This window comes from Leptidea sinapis, chromosome 19 (assembly GCF_905404315.1).
Source record: "Leptidea sinapis chromosome 19, ilLepSina1.1, whole genome shotgun sequence".
NCBI lineage: Eukaryota > Metazoa > Arthropoda > Insecta > Lepidoptera > Pieridae > Leptidea > Leptidea sinapis.
In genome coordinates, this window is record NC_066283.1 from 9,952,717 (window position 1) to 9,972,683 (window position 19,967).

Here is a 19,967-nt window from a genome sequence, read left to right on the forward strand (position 1 = left end):
AAAACAATTTTGGGATCATTTTTAAATCCGAGAAAGCTGCCGCTCAAAATTATGATAACAGCATTATGGGTATCGTATCCGAGGTTCTCGAGAGTGCTGAGAACGATTTTGTGATCATATTTCTAATCCAAGATGGCTGCCGCTCAAAAGTATGATTACTTCATTATGGGTATCCTATCCGAGGTTCTTGAGGGTGCTGAGAACGATTTTGTGATCATTTTTCTAATCCAAGATGGCCACCGCACAAAATTATGATTTCAGCAATATGAATATCGTACCCGAGGTTCTCGAGGGTGCAGAGAACAATTCTGTGATCATTTTTGTAATCCAAGAGAGCTACCGCAAACAATTATATTTTCAGCAATATGTATATCGTGTCCGAGTTCCTCGAGGGTGCAGAAAACAATTTTGGGATCATTTTTAAATTCGAGATGGCCGCCGCTCAAAATTATGATAACTACATTATGGGTATCGTATCAGAGGTTCTCGAGGGTGCAGAAAACAATTTTGGGAACATTTTTAAATCCGAGATGGCCGCCGCTCAAAATTATGATAACTACATTATGGGTATCGTATCCGAGGTTCTCGAGAGTGCACAGAATGATTTTGTAATCATTTTTGAAATCCATGATGGCCGCCGCTCAAAATTGTGATAACTACATTATAGGTATCGTATCCGAGATTCTTGAGGGTGCTGAGAACGATTTTGTGATCAATTTTCTAATCCAAGATAGCCGCCGCACAAAATTATGTTTTCAGCAATATGGGTATCGTATCCGAGGTTCTCGAGGGTGCAGAAAACGATTTTCTAATCATTTTTCTAATCCAAGATGGCCGCCGCACAAAATTATGATTTCAGCAATATGGATATCGTATCCTACATTCTCGAGGGTGCTGAGAACGATTTTGTAATCATTTTTCTAATCCAAGATGGCCGCCGCACAAAATATGATTTCAGCAATATGGATATCGTATCCTACATTCTCGAGGGTGCTGAGAACGATTTTGTAATAATTTTTCTAATCCAAGATGGCCGCCGCACAAAATTATGATTTCAGCTTTATGGATATCGTACCCGAGGTTCTCGAGGGTGCATAGAACAATTCTGTGATCATTTTTAAATCCGAGATGGCCGCCGCTCAAAAGAATGATAACTAGATTATGGGTTTCGTATCCGAAGTTCCGAGGGTGCAGAGAAGAATTCTGCGATCATTTTAGAAATCCAAGAGGGCTGCCGCAAACAATTATGTTTTCAGCAATATGTATATCATGTCCGAGTTTCTCGAGGGTGCAGAAAACAATTTTGGGATCACTTTTAAATCCGAGATGGCCGCCGCTCAAAACTATGATGACTACATTATGGGTATCGTATCAGAGGTTCTCGAGGTTGCAGAGAACGATTTTGTGATCATTTTTCAATTTCAAGATAGCCGCCGTGCAAGATTATGATCACAAAAATATGGGTATCGTATCCGAGGTTCTCGAGAGTGCACAGAATGATTTTGTCATCATTTTTGAAATCCAAGATGGCCGCCGCTCAAAATTATGATAACTACATTATGGGTATCGTATCCGAGGTTCTAGAGAGTGTACAGAATGATTTTGTAATCATTTTTGAAATCCATGATGGCCGCCGCTCAAAATTGTGATAACTACATTTTGCGTATCGTATCCGAGATTCTTGAGGGTGCTGAGAACGATTTTGTGATCAATTTTCTAATCCAACATGGCCGCCGCACAAAATTATGTTTTCAGCATTATGGATATCGTGTTTGAGGTTCTCGAGGGTGCAGAAAACAATTTCGAGATCATTTTTAAATCCGAGATGGCCACGACTCAAAAGTATGATAACTATATTATGGGTATCGTATCCGAGGTTCTCGAGGGTGCTATCGTAAATATAGATTTTGTAATCATTCTTCTAATCCAAGATGGCCGCCGCACAAAATTATGATTTCAGCAATATGGATATCGTATCCTACAATCTCGAGGGTGCTGAGAACGATTTTGTAATCATTTTTCTAATCCAAGATGGCCGCCGCACAAAATTATGATTTCAGCTTTATGGATATCGTACCCGAGGTTCTCGAGGGTGCAGAGAACAATTCTGTGATCATTTTTGTAATCCAAGAGAGCTACCGCAAACAATTATATTTTCAGCAATATGGATATCGTGTCCGAGGTTCTCGAGGGTGCAGAAAACAATTTTGGGATCATTTTTAAATCCGAGAAAGCTGCCGCTCAAAATTATGATAACAACATTATGGGTATCGTATCCGAGGTTCTCGAGGTTGCAGAGAACGATTTTGTGATCATTTTTCAATTTCAAGATAGCCGCCGTGCAAGATTATGATCACAAAAATATGGGTATCGTATCCGAGGTTCTCGAGAGTGCACAAAATGATTTTGTAATCATTTTTGAAATCCATGATGGCCGCCGCTCAAAATTGTGATAACTTCGTTATGGGTATCGTATCCGAGATTCTCGAGGGTGCTGAGAACGATTTTGTGATCAATTTTCTAATCCAAGATGGCCGCCGCACAAAATTATGTTTTCAGCAATATGGATACCGTTTCCGAGGTTCTCGAGGGTGCAGAAAACAATTTCGAGATCATTTTTAAATCCGAGATGGCCACCACTCAAAAGTGTGATAACTATATTATGGGTATCGTATCCGAGGTTCTCGAGGGTGCAGAGAAGAATTCTGCGATCATTTTAGAAATCCAAGAGGGCTGCCGCAAACAATTATGTTTTCAGCAATATGTATATCGTGTCCGAGTTTCTCGAGGGTGCAGAAAACAATTTTGGGACCACTTTTAAATCCGAGATGGCCGCCGCTCAAAATTATGATGACTACATTATGGGTATCGTATCAGAGGTTCTCGAGGTTGCAGAGAACGATTTTGTGATCATTTTTCAATTTCAAGATAGCCGCCGTGCAAGATTATGATCACAAAAATATGGGTATCGTATCCGAGGTTCTCGAGAGTGCACAGAATGATTTTGTCATCATTTTTGAAATCCAAGATGGCCGCCGCTCAAAATTATGTTAACTACATTATGGGTATCGTATCCGAGATTCTTGAGGGTGCTGAGAACGATTTTGTGATCAATTTTCTAATCCAAGATGGCCGCCGCACAAAATTATGTTTTCAGCAATATGAATATCGTGTCCGAGGTTCTCGAGGGTACAGAAAACAATTTCGAGATAATTTTTAAATCCGAGATGGCCGCCACTCAAAAGTTTGATAACTATATTATGGGTATCGTATCCGAGGTTCTCGAGGGTGCAGAGAAGAATTCTGCGATCATTTTAGAAATCCAAAAGGGCTGCCGCAAACAATTATGTTTTCAGCAATATGTATATCGTGTCCGAGTTCTTCGAGGGTGCAGAAAACAATTTCGGGATCATTTTTAAATCCGAGATGGCCGCCGTTCAAAATTATGATAACTACATTATGGGTATCGTATCAGAGGTTCTCGAGGTTGCAGAGAACGATTTTGTGATCATTATTCAATTTCAAGATAGCCGCCGTGCAAGATTATGATCACAAAAATATGGGTATCGTATCCGAGGTTCTCGAGAGTGCACAGAATGATTTTGTAATCATTTTTGAAATCCATGATGGCCGCCGCTCAAAATTGTGATAACTACATTATGGGTATCGTATCCGAGATTCTCGAGGGTGCTGAGAACGATTTTGTGACCAATTTTCTAATCCAAGATGGCCGCCGCACAAAATTATGTTTTTAGCAATATGGATACCGTGTCCGAGGTTCTCGAGGGTGCAGAAAACAATTTCGAGATCATTTTTAAATCCGAGATGGCCACCACTCAAAAGTATGATAACTATATTATGGGTATCGTATCCGAGGTTCCTGAGGGTGCAGAGAACGATTCTGTGATCAGTTTTCAAATCCAAGATTGCCGCCGCTCATAAGTATGATAACTACATTATGGGTATCGTATCCGAGGTTCTCGAGGGTGCTATCGTAAATATAGATTTTGTTATCATTTTTATAACCCTAGATGGCCGCCGCACAAAATTATGATTTCAGCAATATGGATTTCGTGTCCGAGGTTCTCGAGGGTGCAGAAAACAATTTTGGGATCATTTTTAAATCCGAGATGGCCGCCGCTCAAAATTATGATAACTACATTATGGGTATCGTATCCGAGGTTCTCGAGGAAGCTGAGAACGATTTTGTGATCATTTTTCTACTCCAAGATGGCCGCTGCTCAAAAGTATGATATCTACATTATGGGTATCGTATCCGAGGTTCTCGAGGGTGCTGAGAACGATTTTGTGATCATTTTTCTAATCCAAGATGGCCGCCGCACAAAATTATGTTTTCAGCAATATGGATATCGTGTCCGAGTTTCTCGAGGGTGCAGAAAACAATTTTGGGATCATTTTTAACTCCGAGATGGCCACCCCTCAAAAGTATGATAACTATATTATGGGTATCGTATCCGAGGTTCTCGAGGTTGTAGAGAACGATTTTGTGATCATTTTTCAATTCCAAGATAGCCGCCGTGCAAGATTATGATCACAAAAATATGCGTATCGTATCCGAGCTTCTCGAGAGTGCACAGAATGATTTTGTAATCATTTTTGAAATCCAAGATGGCCGCCGCTCAAAATTATGATTACATTATGGGTAGCGTATCCTAGGTTCTCGAGGGTGCTGAGAACGATTTTGTAATAATTTTTCTAATCCAAGATGGCCGCCGCACAAAATTATGTTTTCAGCAATATGGATATCGTGTCCGAGGTTCTCGAGGGTGCAGAGAACAATTTTGAGATCATTTTTAAATCCGAGATGGCCACCGCTCAAAATTATGATAACTACACTATGGGTATCGTATCCGAGGTTCTTGAGGGTGCTGAGAACTATTTTGTGATCAATTTTCTAATCCAAGATGGCCGCCGCACAAAATTATGTTTTCAGCAATATGGCTACCGTGGCCGAGGTTCTCGAGGGTGCAGAAAACAATTTTGGGATCCTTTTTAAATCCGAGAAAGCTGCCGCTCAAAATTATGATAACTACATTATGGGTATCGTATCCGAGGTTCTCGAGATTGCTGAGAACGATTTTGTGATCATATTTCTAATCCAAGATGGCCGCCGCTCAAAAGTATGATAACTTCATTATGGGTATCCTATCCGAGGTTCTTGAGGGTGCTGAGAACGATTTTGTGATCATTTTTCTAATCCAAGATGGCCGCCGCACAAAATTATGATTTCAGCAATATGGATATCGTACCCGAGGCTCTCGAGGGTGCAGAGAACAATTCTGTGATCATTTTTGTAATACAAGAGAGCTACCGCAAACAATTATATTTTCAGCAATATGGATATCGTGTCCGAGGTTCTCGAGGGTTCAGAAAACAATTTTGGGATCATTTTTAAATCCAAGATGGCCGCCGCACAAAATTATGTTTTCAGCAATATGGATATCGTGTCCGAGGTTCTCGAGGGTACAGAAAACATTTTCGAGATAATTTTTAAATCCGAGATGGCTGCCGCTCAGAAGTATGATAACTAGATTATGGCTATCGTATCCGAGGTTCTCGAGGGTGCAGAGAAGAATTCTGCGATCATTTTAGAAATCCAAGAGGGCTGCCGCAAACAATTATGTTTTCAGAAATATGTATATCGTGTCCGAGTTCCTCGAGGGTGCAGAAAACAATATTGGGATCATTTTTAAATCCGAGATGGCCGCCGCTCAAAATTATGATATCTACATTATGGGAATCGTATCAGAGGTTCTCGAGGTTGCAGAGAACGATTCTGTGATCAGTTTTCAAATCCAAGATGGCCGCCGCTCAAAAGTATGATAACTACATTATGGGTATCGTATCCGAGGTTCTCGAGGGTGCTATCGTAAATATAGATTTTGTAATCATTCTTCTAATCCAAGATGGCCGCCGCACAAAATTATGATTTCAGCAATATGGATATCGTATCCTACAATCTCGTGGGTGCTGAGAACGATTTTGTAATCATTTTTCTAATCCAAGATGGCCGCCGCACAAAATTATGATTTCAGCTTTATGGATATCGTACCCGAGGTTCTCGAGGGTGCAGAGAACAATTCTGTGATCATTTTTGTAATCCAAGAGAGCAACCGCAAACAATTATATTTTCAGCAATATGGATATCGTGTCCGAGGTTCTCGAGGGTGCAGAAAACAATTTTGGGATCATTTTTAAATCCGAGAAAGCTGCCGCTCAAAATTATGATAACAACATTATGGGTATCGTATCCGAGGTTCTCGAGAGTGCTGAGAACGATTTTGTGATCATATTTCTAATCCAAGATGGCTGCCGCTCAAAAGTATGATTACTTCATTATGGGTATCCTATCCGAGGTTCTTGAGGGTGCTGAGAACGATTTTGTGATCATTTTTCTAATCCAAGATGGCCACCGCACAAAATTATGATTTCAGCAATATGAATATCGTACCCGAGGTTCTCGAGGGTGCAGAGAACAATTATGTGATCATTTTTGTAATACAAGAGAGCTACCGCAAACAAATATATTTTCAGCAATATGGATATCGTGTCCGAGGTTCTCGAGGGTTCAGAAAACAATTTTGGGAACATTTTTAAATACGAGATGGCCGCCGCTCAAAAGAATGATAACTAGATTATGGGTATCGTATCGAAGTTCTCGAGGGTGCAGAGAAGAATTCTGCGATCATTTTAGAAATCCAAGAGGGCTGCCGCAAACAATTATGTTTTCAGCAATATGTATATCGTGTCCGAGTTTCTCGAGGGTACAGAAAACAATTTTGGGATCATTTTTAAATCCGAGATGGCCGCCGCTCAAAATTATGATGACTACATTATGGGTATCGTATCAGAGGTTGCAGAGAACGATTTTGTGATCATTTTTCAATTTCAAGATAGCCGCCGTGCAAGATTATGATCACAAAAATATGGGTATCGTATCCGAGGTTCTCGAGAGTGCACAGAACGATTCTGTGATCAGTTTTCAAATCCAAGATGGCCGCCGCTCAAAAGTATGATAACTACATTATGGGTATCGTATCCGAGGTTCTCGAGGGTGCTATGGTTAATATAGATTTTGTAATCATTCTTCTAATCCAAGATGGCTGCCGCACAAAATTATGATTTCAGCAATATGGGTATCGTATCCTACAATCTCGAGGGTGCTGAGAACGATTTTGTAATCATTTTTCTAATCCAAGATGGCCGCCGCACAAAATTATGATTTCAGCTTTATGGATATCGTACCCGAGGTTCTCGAGGGTGCAGAGAACAATTCTGTGATCATTTTTGTAATCCAAGAGAGCTACCGCAAACAATTATATTTTCAGCAATATGGATATCGTGTCCGAGGTTCTCGAGGGTGCAGAAAACAATTTTGGGATCATTTTTAAATCCGAGATGGCCGCCGCTCAAAAGAATGATAACTAGATTATGGGTTTCGTATCCGAAGTTCTCGAGGGTGCAGAGAAGAATTCTGCGATCATTTTAGAAATCCAAGAGGGCTGCCGCAAACAATTATGTTTTCAGCAATATGTATATCGTGTCCGAGTTTCTCGAGGGTGCAGAAAACAATTTTGGGATCACTTTTAAATCCGAGATGGCCGCCGCTCAAAATTATGATGACTACATTATGGGTATCGTATCAGAGGTTCTCGAGGTTGCAGAGAACGATTTTGTGATCATTTTTCAATTTCAAGATAGCCGCCGTGCAAGATTATGATCACAAAAATATGGGTATCGTATCCGAGGTTCTCGAGAGTGCACAGAATGATTTTGTCATCATTTTTGAAATCCAAGATGGCCGCCGCTCAAAATTATGATAACTACATTATGGGTATCGTATCCGAGATTCTTGAGGGTGCTGAGAACGATTTTGTGATCAATTTTCTAATCCAAGATGGCCGCCGCACAAAATTATGTTTTCAGCAATATGAATATCGTGTCCGAGGTTCTCGAGGGTACAGATAACAATTTCGAGATAATTTTTAAATCCGAGATGGCCGCCGCTCAAAAGTATGATAACTATATTATGGGTATCGTATCCGAGGTTCTCGAGGGTGCAGAGAAGAATTCTGCGATCATTTTAGAAATCCAAAAGGGCTGCCGCAAACAATTATGTTTTCAGCAATATGTATATCGTGTCCGAGTTCCTCGAGGGTGCAGAAAACAATTTCGGGATCATTTTTAAATCCGAGATGGCCGCCGTTCAAAATTATGATAACTACATTATGGGTATCGTATCAGAGGTTCTCGAGGTTGCAGAGAACGATTTTGTGATCATTATTCAATTTCAAGATAGCCGCCGTGCAAGATTATGATCACAAAAATATGGGTATCGTATCCGAGGTTCTCGAGAGTGTACAGAATGATTTTGTAATCATTTTTGAAATCCATGATGGCCGCCGCTCAAAATTGTGATAACTACATTATGGGTATCGTATCCGAGGTTCTCGAGGGTGCTGAGAACGATTTTGTGATCAATTTTCTAATCCAAGATGGCCGCCGCACAAAATTATGTTTTCAGCAATATGGATACCGTGTCCGAGGTTCTCGAGGGTGCAGAAAACAATTTCGAGATCATTTTTAAATCCGAGATGGCCACCACTCAAAAGTATGATAACTATATTATGGGTATCGTATCCGAGGTTCCTGAGGGTGCAGAGAACGATTCTGTGATCAGTTTTCAAATCCAAGATGGCCGCCGCTCATAAGTATGATAACTACATTATGGGTATCGTATCCGAGGTTCTCGAGGGTGCTATCGTAAATATAGATTTTGTTATCATTTTTCTAACCCTAGATAGCCGCCGCACAAAATTATGATTTCAGCAATATGGATTTCGTGTCCGAGGTTCTCGAGGGTGCAGAAAACAATTTTGGGATCATTTTTAAATCCGAGATGGCCGCCGCTCAAAATTATGATAACTACATTATGGGTATCGTATCCGAGGTTCTCGAGGAAGCTGAGAACGATTTTGTGATCATTTTTCTACTCCAAGATGGCCGCTGCTCAAAAGTATGATATCTACATTATGGGTATCGTATCCGAGGTTCTCGAGGGTGCTGAGAACGATTTTGTGATCATTTTTCTAATCCAAGATGGCCGCCGCACAAAATTATGTTTTCAGCAATATGGATATCGTGTCCGAGGTTCTCGAGGGTGCTGAGAACGATTTTGTGACCAATTTTCTAATCCAAGATGGCCGCCGCACAAAATTATGTTTTCAGCAATATGGATACCGTGTCCGAGGTTCTCGAGGGTGCAGAAAACAATTTCGAGATCATTTTTAAATCCGAGATGGCCACCACTCAAAAGTATGATAACTATATTATGGGTATCGTATCCGAGGTTCCTGAGGGTGCAGAGAACGATTCTGTGATCAGTTTTCAAATCCAAGATTGCTGCCGCTCATAAGTATGATAACTACATTATGGGTATCGTATCCGAGGTTCTCGAGGGTGCTATCGTAAATATAGATTTTGTTATCATTTTTATAACCCTAGATGGCCGCCGCACAAAATTATGATTTCAGCAATATGGATTTCGTGTCCGAGGTTCTCGAGGGTGCAGAAAACAATTTTGGGATCATTTTTAAATCCGAGATGGCCGCCGCTCAAAATTATGATAACTACATTATGGGTATCGTATCCGAGGTTCTCGAGGAAGCTGAGAACGATTTTGTGATCATTTTTCTACTCCAAGATGGCCGCTGCTCAAAAGTATGATATCTACATTATGGGTATCGTATCCGAGGTTCTCGAGGGTGCTGAGAACGATTTTGTGATCATTTTTCTAATCCAAGATGGCCGCCGCACAAAATTATGTTTTCAGCAATATGGATATCGTGTCCGAGTTTCTCGAGGGTGCAGAAAACAATTTTGGGATCATTTTTAACTCCGAGATGGCCACCCCTCAAAAATATGATAACTATATTATGGGTATCGTATCGGAGGTTCTCGAGGTTGTAGAGAACGATTTTGTGATCATTTTTCAATTCCAAGATAGCCGCCGTGCAAGATTATGATCACAAAAATATGCGTATCGTATCCGAGGTTCTCGAGAGTGCACAGAATGATTTTGTAATCATTTTTGAAATCCAAGATGGCCGCCGCTCAAAATTATGATTACATTATGGGTAGCGTATCCTAGGTTCTCGAGGGTGCTGAGAACGATTTTGTAATAATTTTTCTAATCCAAGATGGCCGCCGCACAAAATTATGTTTTCAGCAATATGGATATCGTGTCCGAGGTTCTCGAGGGTGCAGAAAACAATTTTGGGATCCTTTTTAAATCCGAGAAAGCTGCCGCTCAAAATTATGATAACTACATTATGGGTATCGTATCCGAGGTTCTCGAGATTGCTGAGAACGATTTTGTGATCATATTTCTAATCCAAGATGGCCGCCGCTCAAAAGTATGATAACTTCATTATGGGTATCCTATCCGAGGTTCTTGAGGGTGCTGAGAACGATTTTGTGATCATTTTTCTAATCCAAGATGGCCGCCGCACAAAATTATGATTTCAGCAATATGGATATCGTACCCGAGGTTCTCGAGGGTGCAGAGAACAATTCTGTGATCATTTTTGTAATACAAGAGAGCTACCGCAAACAATTATATTTTCAGCAATATGGATATCGTGTCCGAGGTTCTCGAGGGTTCAGAAAACAATTTTGGGATCATTTTTAAATCCAAGATGGCCGCCGCACAAAATTATGTTTTCAGCAATATGGATATCGTATCCGAGGTTCTCGAGGGTACAGAAAACATTTTCGAGATAATTTTTAAATCCGAGATGGCTGCCGCTCAGAAGTATGATAACTAGATTATGGCTATCGTATCCGAGGTTCTCGAGGGTGCAGAGAAGAATTCTGCGATCATTTTAGAAATCCAAGAGGGCTGCCGCAAACAATTATGTTTTCAGAAATATGTATATCGTGTCCGAGTTCCTCGAGGGTGCAGAAAACAATATTGGGATCATTTTTAAATCCGAGATGGCCGCCGCTCAAAATTATGATATCTACATTATGGGAATCGTATCAGAGGTTCTCGAGGTTGCAGAGAACGATTCTGTGATCAGTTTTCAAATCCAAGATGGCCGCCGCTCAAAAGTATGATAACTACATTATGGGTATCGTATCCGAGGTTCTCGAGGGTGCTATCGTAAATATAGATTTTGTAATCATTCTTCTAATCCAAGCTGGCCGCCGCACAAAATTATTATTTCAGCAATATGGATATCGTATCCTACAATCTCGTGGGTGCTGAGAACGATTTTGTAATCATTTTTCTAATCCAAGTTGGCCGCCGCACAAAATTATGATTTCAGCTTTATGGATATCGTACCCGAGGTTCTCGAGGGTGCAGAGAACAATTCTGTGATCATTTTTGTAATCCAAGAGAGCAACCGCAAACAATTATATTTTCAGCAATATGGATATCGTGTCCGAGGTTCTCGAGGGTGCAGAAAACAATTTTGGGATCATTTTTAAATCCGAGAAAGCTGCCGCTCAAAATTATGATAACAACATTATGGGTATCGTATCCGAGGTTCTCGAGAGTGCTGAGAACGATTTTGTGATCATATTTCTAATCCAAGATGGCTGCCGCTCAAAAGTATGATTACTTCATTATGGGTATCCTATCCGAGGTTCTTGAGGGTGCTGAGAACGATTTTGTGATCATTTTTCTAATCCAAGATGGCCACCGCACAAAATTATGATTTCAGCAATATGAATATCGTACCCGAGGTTCTCGAGGGTGCAGAGAACAATTCTGTGATCATTTTTGTAATACAAGAGAGCTACCGCAAACAAATATATTTTCAGCAATATGGATATCGTGTCCAAGGTTCTCGAGGGTTCAGAAAACAATTTTGGGAACATTTTTAAATACGAGATGGCCGCCGCTCAAAAGAATGATAACTAGATTATGGGTATCGTATCGAAGTTCTCGAGGGTGCAGAGAAGAATTCTGCGATCATTTTAGAAATCCAAGAGGGCTGCCGCAAACAATTATGTTTTCAGCAATATGTATATCGTGTCCGAGTTTCTCGAGGGTACAGAAAACAATTTTGGGATCATTTTTAAATCCGAGATGGCCGCCGCTCAAAATTATGATGACTACATTATGGGTATCGTATCAGAGGTTGCAGAGAACGATTTTGTGATTATTTTTCAATTTCAAGATAGCCGCCGTGCAAGATTATGATCACAAAAATATGGGTATCGTATCCGAGGTTCTCGAGAGTGCACAGAACGATTCTGTGATCAGTTTTCAAATCCAAGATGGCCGCCGCTCAAAAGTATGATAACTACATTATGGGTATCGTATCCGAGGTTCTCGAGGGTGCTATCGTTAATATAGATTTTGTAATCATTCTTCTAATCCAAGATGGCTGCCGCACAAAATTATGATTTCAGCAATATGGGTATCGTATCCTACAATCTCGAGGGTGCTGAGAACGATTTTGTAATCATTTTTCTAATCCAAGATGGCCGCCGCACAAAATTATGATTTCAGCTTTATGGATATCGTACCCGAGGTTCTCGAGGGTGCAGAGAACAATTCTGTGATCATTTTTGTAATCCAAGAGAGCTACCGCAAACAATTATATTTTCAGCAATATGGATATCGTGTCCGAGGTTCTCGAGGGTGCAGAAAACAATTTTGGGATCATTTTTAAATCCGAGATGGCCGCCGCTCAAAAGAATGATAACTAGATTATGGGTTTCGTATCCGAAGTTCTCGAGGGTGCAGAGAAGAATTCTGCGATCATTTTAGAAATCCAAGAGGGCTGCCGCAAACAATTATGTTTTCAGCAATATGTATATCGTGTCCGAGTTTCTCGAGGGTGCAGAAAACAATTTTGGGATCACTTTTAAATCCGAGATGGCCGCCGCTCAAAATTATGATGACTACATTATGGGTATCGTATCAGAGGTTCTCGAGGTTGCAGAGAACGATTTTGTGATCATTTTTCAATTTCAAGATAGCCGCCGTGCAAGATTATGATCACAAAAATATGGGTATCGTATCCGAGGTTCTCGAGAGTGCACAGAATGATTTTGTCATCATTTTTGAAATCCAAGATGGCCGCCGCTCAAAATTATGATAACTACATTATGGGTATCGTATCCGAGATTCTTGAGGGTGCTGAGAACGATTTTGTGATCAATTTTCTAATCCAAGATGGCCGCCGCACAAAATTATGTTTTCAGCAATATGAATATCGTGTCCGAGGTACTCGAGGGTACAGATAACAATTTCGAGATAATTTTTAAATCCGAGATGGCCGCCGCTCAAAAGTATGATAACTATATTATGGGTATCGTATCCGAGGTTCTCGAGGGTGCAGAGAAGAATTCTGCGATCATTTTAGAAATCCAAAAGGGCTGCCGCAAACAATTATGTTTTCAGCAATATGTATATCGTGTCCGAGTTCCTCGAGGGTGCAGAAAACAATTTCGGGATCATTTTTAAATCCGAGATGGCCGCCGTTCAAAATTATGATAACTACATTATGGGTATCGTATCAGAGGTTCTCGAGGTTGCAGAGAACGATTTTGTGATCATTATTCAATTTCAAGATAGCCGCCGTGCAAGATTATGATCACAAAAATATGGGTATCGTATCCGAGGTTCTCGAGAGTGTACAGAATGATTTTGTAATCATTTTTGAAATCCATGATGGCCGCCGCTCAAAATTGTGATAACTACATTATGGGTATCGTATCCGAGATTCTCGAGGGTGCTGAGAACGATTTTGTGATCAATTTTCTAATCCAAGATGGCCGCCGCACAAAATTATGTTTTCAGCAATATGGATACCGTGTCCGAGGTTCTCGAGGGTGCAGAAAACAATTTCGAGATCATTTTTAAATCCGAGATGGCCACCACTCAAAAGTATGATAACTATATTATGGGTATCGTATCCGAGGTTCCTGAGGGTGCAGAGAACGATTCTGTGATCAGTTTTCAAATCCAAGATGGCCGCCGCTCATAAGTATGATAACTACATTATGGGTATCGTATCCGAGGTTCTCGAGGGTGCTATCGTAAATATAGATTTTGTTATCATTTTTCTAACCCTAGATAGCCGCCGCACAAAATTATGATTTCAGCAATATGGATTTCGTGTCCGAGGTTCTCGAGGGTGCAGAAAACAATTTTGGGATCATTTTTAAATCCGAGATGGCCGCCGCTCAAAATTATGATAACTACATTATGGGTATCGTATCCGAGGTTCTCGAGGAAGCTGAGAACGATTTTGTGATCATTTTTCTACTCCAAGATGGCCGCTGCTCAAAAGTATGATATCTACATTATGGGTATCGTATCCGAGGTTCTCGAGGGTGCTGAGAACGATTTTGTGATCATTTTTCTAATCCAAGATGGCCGCCGCACAAAATTATGTTTTCAGCAATATGGATATCGTGTCCGAGGTTGTCGAGGGTGCAGAAAACAATTTTGGGATCATTTTTAACTCCGAGATGGCCGCCGCTCAAAAGTATGATAACTAAATTATGGGTATCGTATCCTAGGTTCTCGAGTTTGTAGAGAACGATTTTGTGATCATTTTTCAATTCCAAGATAGCCGCCGTGCAAGATTATGATCACAAAAATATGCGTATCGTATCCGAGGTTCTCGAGAGTGCACAGAATGATTTTGTAATCATTTTTGAAATCCAAGATGGCCGCCGCTCAAAATTATGATTACATTATGGGTAGCGTATCCTAGGTTCTCGAGGGTGCTGAGAACGATTTTGTAATAATTTTTCTAATCCAAGATGGCCGCCGCACAAAATTATGTTTTCAGCAATATGGATATCGTGTCCGAGGTTCTCGAGGGTGCAGAGAACAATTTTGAGATCATTTTTAAATCCGAGATGGCCACCGCTCAAAATTATGATAACTACACTATGGGTATCGTATCCGAGGTTCTTGAGGGTGCTGAGAACGATTTTGTGATCAATTTTCTAATCCAAGATGGCCGCCGCACAAAATTATGTTTTCAGCAATATGGCTACCGTGGCCGAGGTTCTCGAGGGTGCAGAAAACAATTTTGGGATCCTTTTTAAATCCGAGAAAGCTGCCGCTCAAAATTATGATAACTACATTATGGGTATCGTATCCGAGGTTCTCGAGATTGCTGAGATAAATTTTGTGATCATATTTCTAATCCAAGATGGCCGCCGCTCAAAAGTATGATAACTTCATTATGGGAATCCTATCCGAGGTTCTTGAGGGTGCTGAGAACGATTTTGTGATCATTTTTCTAATCCAAGATGGCCGCCGCACAAAATTATGATTTCAGCAATATGGATATCGTACCCGAGGTTCTCGAGGGTGCAGAGAACAATTCTGTGATCATTTTTGTAATACAAGAGAGCTACAGCAAACATTTATATTTTCAGCAATATGGATATCGTGTCCGAGGTTCTCGAGGGTTCAGAAAACAATTTTGGGATCATTTTTAAATCCAAGATGGCCGCCGCACAAAATTATGTTTTCAGCAATATGAATATCGTGTCCGAGGTTCTCGAGGGTACAGAAAACAATTTCGAGATAATTTTTAAATCCGAGATGGCCGCCACTCAAAATTATGATAACTACATTATGGGTATCGTATCAGAGGTTCTCGAGGTTGCAGAGAACGATTTTGTGATCATTATCCAATTTCAAGATAGCCGCCGTGCAAGATTATGATCACAAAAATAGGGGTATCGTATCCGAGGTTCTCGAGAGTGCACAGAATGATTTTGTAATCAATTTTGAAATCCATGATGGCCGCCGCTCGAAATTGTGATAACTACATTATGGGTATCGTATCCGAGATTCTTGAGGGTGCTGAGAACGATTTTGTGATCAATTTTCTAATCCAAGATGGCCGCCGCACAAAATTATGTTTTCAGCAATATGGATACCGTGTCCGAGGTTCTCGAGGGTGCAGAAAACAATTTCGACATCATTTTTAAATCCGAGATGGCCACCACTCAAAAGTATGATAACTATATTATGGGTATCGTATCCGAGGTTCTCGAGGGTGCAGAGAAGAATTCTGCGATCATTTTAGAAATCCAAGAGGGCTGCCGCAAACAATTATGTTTTCAGCAATATGGATATCGTGTCCGAGGTTCTTGAGGGTGCTGAGAACGATTTTGTGATCAATTTTCTAATCCAAGATAGCCGCCGCACAAAATTATGTTTTCAGCAATATGGGTATCGTATCCGAGGTTCTCGAGGGTGCTATCGAAAATATAGATTTTGTAATCATCTTTCTAATCCAAGATGGCCGCCGCACAAAATTATGATTTCAGCAATATGGATATCGTGTCCGAGGTTCTCGAGGGTGCAGAAAACGATTTTGTAATCATTTTTCTAATCCAAGATGGCCGCCGCACAAAATTATGATTTCAGCAATATGGATATCGTACCCGAGGTTCTCGAGGGTGCAGAGAACAATTCTGTGAACATTTTTGTAATCCAAGAGAGCTACCGCAAACAATTATATTTTCAGCAATATGGATATCGTGTCCGAGGTTCTCGAGGGAGCAGAAAACAATTTTGGGATCATTTTTAAATCCGAGATGGCCGCCGCTCAAAAAAATGATAACTAGATTATGGGTATCGTATCCGAAGTTCTCGAGGGTGCAGAGAAGAATTCTGCGATCATTTTAGAAATCCAAGAGGGCTGCCGGAAACAATTATGTTTTCAGCAATATGTATATCGTGTCCGAGTTTCTCGAGGGTGCAGAAAACAATTTTGGGATCATATTGAAATCCGAGATGGCCGCCGCTCAAAATTATGATAACTACATTATGGGTATCGTATCAGAGGTTCTCGAGGTTGCAGAGAACGATTTTGTGATCATTTTTCAATTTCAAGATAGCCGCCGTGCAAGATTATGATCACAAAAATATGGGTGTCGTATCCGAGGTTCTCGAGAGTGCACAGAATGATTTTGTAATCATTTTTGAAATCCAAGATGGCCGCCGCTCAAAATTATGATAACTACATTATGGGTATCGTATCCGAGGTTCTCGAGAGTGTACAGAATGATTTTGTAATCATTTTTGAAATCCATGATGGCCGCCGCTCAAAATTGTGATAACTACATTTTGGGTATCATATCCGAGATTCTTGAGGGTGCTGAGAACGATTTTGTGATCAATTTTCTAATCCAACATGGCCGCCGCACAAAATTATGTTTTCAGCATTATGGATATCGTGTCCGAGGTTCTCGAGGGTACAGAAAACATTTTCGAGATAATTTTTAAATCCGAGATGGCTGCCGCTCAGAAGTATGATAACTAGATTATGGCTTTCGTATCCGAGGTTCTCGAGGGTGCAGAGAAGAATTCTGTGATCATTTTAGAAATCCAAGATGGCTGCCGCAAACAATTATGTTTTCAGAAATATGTATATCGTGTCCGAGTTCCTCGAGGGTGCAGAAAACAATATTGGGATCATTTTTATCTCCGAGATGGCCGCCGCTCAAAATTATGATATCTACATTATGGGTATCGTATCAGAGGTTCTCGAGGTTGCAGAGAACGATTTTGTGATCATTATTCAATTTCAAGATAGCCGCCGTGCAAGATTATGATCACAAAAATATGGGTATCGTATCCGAGGTTCTCGAGAGTGCACAGAATGATTTTGTAATCATTTTTGAAATCCATGATGGCCGCCGCTCGAAATTGTGATAACTACATTATGGGTATCGTATCCGAGATTCTTGAGGGTGCTGAGAACGATTTTGTGATCAATTTTCTAATCCAAGATGGCCGCCGCACAAAATTATGATTTCAGCTTTATGGATATCGTACCCGAGGTTCTCGAGGGTGCAGAGAAGAATTCTGCGATCATTTTAGAAATCCAAGAGGGCTGCCGCAAACAATTATGTTTTCAGCAATATGTATATCGTGTCCGAGTTCCTCGAGGGTGCAGAAAACAATTTTGGGATAATTTTTAAATCCGAGATGGCCGCCGTTCAAAATTATGATAACTACATTATGGGTATCGTATCCGAGGTTCTCGAGGTTGCAGAGAACGATTTTGTGATCATATTTCTAATCCAAGATGGCCGCCGCTCAAAAGTATGATTACTTCATTATGGGTATCCTATCCGAGGTTCTTGAGGGTGCTGAGAACGATTTTGTGATCATTTTTCTTATCCAAGATGGCCACCGCACAAAATTATGATTTCAGCAATATGAATATCGTACCCGAGGTTCTCGAGGGTGCAGAGAACAATTCTGTGATCATTTTTGTAATACAAGAGAGCTACCGCAAACAATTATATTTTCAGCAATATGGATATCGTGTCCGAGGTTCTCGAGGGTTCAGAAAACAATTTTGGGATCATTTTTAAATACGAGATGGCCGCCGCTCAAAAGAATGATAACTAGATTATGGGTATTGTATCGAAGTTCTCGAGGGTGCAGAGAAGAATTCTGCGATCATTTTAGAAATCCAAGAGGGCTGCCGCAAACAATTATGTTTTCAGCAATATGTATATCGTGTCCGAGTTTCTCGAGGGTACAGAAAACAATTTTGGGATCATTTTTAAATCCGAGATGGCCGCCGCTCAAAATTATGATGACTACATTATGGGTATCGTATCAGAGGTTGCAGAGAACGATTTTGTGATCATTTTTCAATTTCAAGATAGCCGCCGTGCAAGATTATGATCACAAAAATATGGGTATCGTATCCGAGGTTCTCGAGAGTGCACAGAATGATTTTGTAATCATTTTTGAAATCCAAGATGGCCGCCGCTCAAAATTATGATAACTACATTATGGGTATCGTATCCGAGATTCTTGAGGGTGCTGAGAACGATTTTGTGATCAATTTTCTAATCCAAGATGGCCGCCGCACATAATTATGTTTTCAGCAATATGAATATCGTGTCCGAGGTTCTCGAGGGTACAGAAAACAATTTCGAGATAATTTTTAAATCCGAGATGGCCGCCACTCAAAATTATGATAACTACATTATGGGTATCGTATCAGAGGTTCTCGAGGTTGCAGAGAACGATTTTGTGATCATTATCCAATTTCAAGATAGCCGCCGTGCAAGATTATGATCACAAAAATAGGGGTATCGTATCCGAGGTTCTCGAGAGTGCACAGAATGATTTTGTAATCAATTTTAAAATCCATTATGGCCGCCGCTCGAAATTGTGATAACTACATTATGGGTATCGTATCCGAGATTCTTGAGGGTGCTGAGAACGATTTTGTGATCAATTTTCTAATCCAAGATGGCCGCCGCACAAAATTATGTTTTCAGCAATATGGATACCGTGTCCGAGGTTCTCGAGGGTGCAGAAAACAATTTCGACATCATTTTTAAATCCGAGATGGCCACCACTCAAAAGTATGATAACTATATTATGGGTATCGTATCCGAGGTTCTCGAGGGTGCAGAGAAGAATTCTGCGATCATTTTAGAAATCCAAGAGGGCTGCCGCAAACAATAATGTTTTCAGCAATATGTATATCGTGTCCGAGTTCCTCGAGGGTGCAGAAAACAATTTTGGGATAATTTTTAAATCCGAGATGGCCGCCGTTCAAAATTATGATAACTACATTATGGGTATCGTATCAGAGGTTCTCGAGGTTGCAGAGAACGATTTTGTGATCATTATTCAATTTCAAGATAGCCGCCGTGCAAGATTATGATCACAAAAATATGGGTATCGTATCCGAGGTTCTCGAGAGTGCACAGAATGATTTTGTAATCATTTTTGAAATCCATGATGGCCGCCGCTCAAAATTGTGATAACTACATTATGGGTATCGTATCCGAGATTCTTGAGGGTGCTGAGAACGATTTTGTGATCAATTTTCTAATCCAAGATAGCCGCCGCACAAAATTATGTTTTCAGCAATATGGGTATCGTATCCGAGGTTCTCGAGGGTGCTATCGTAAAT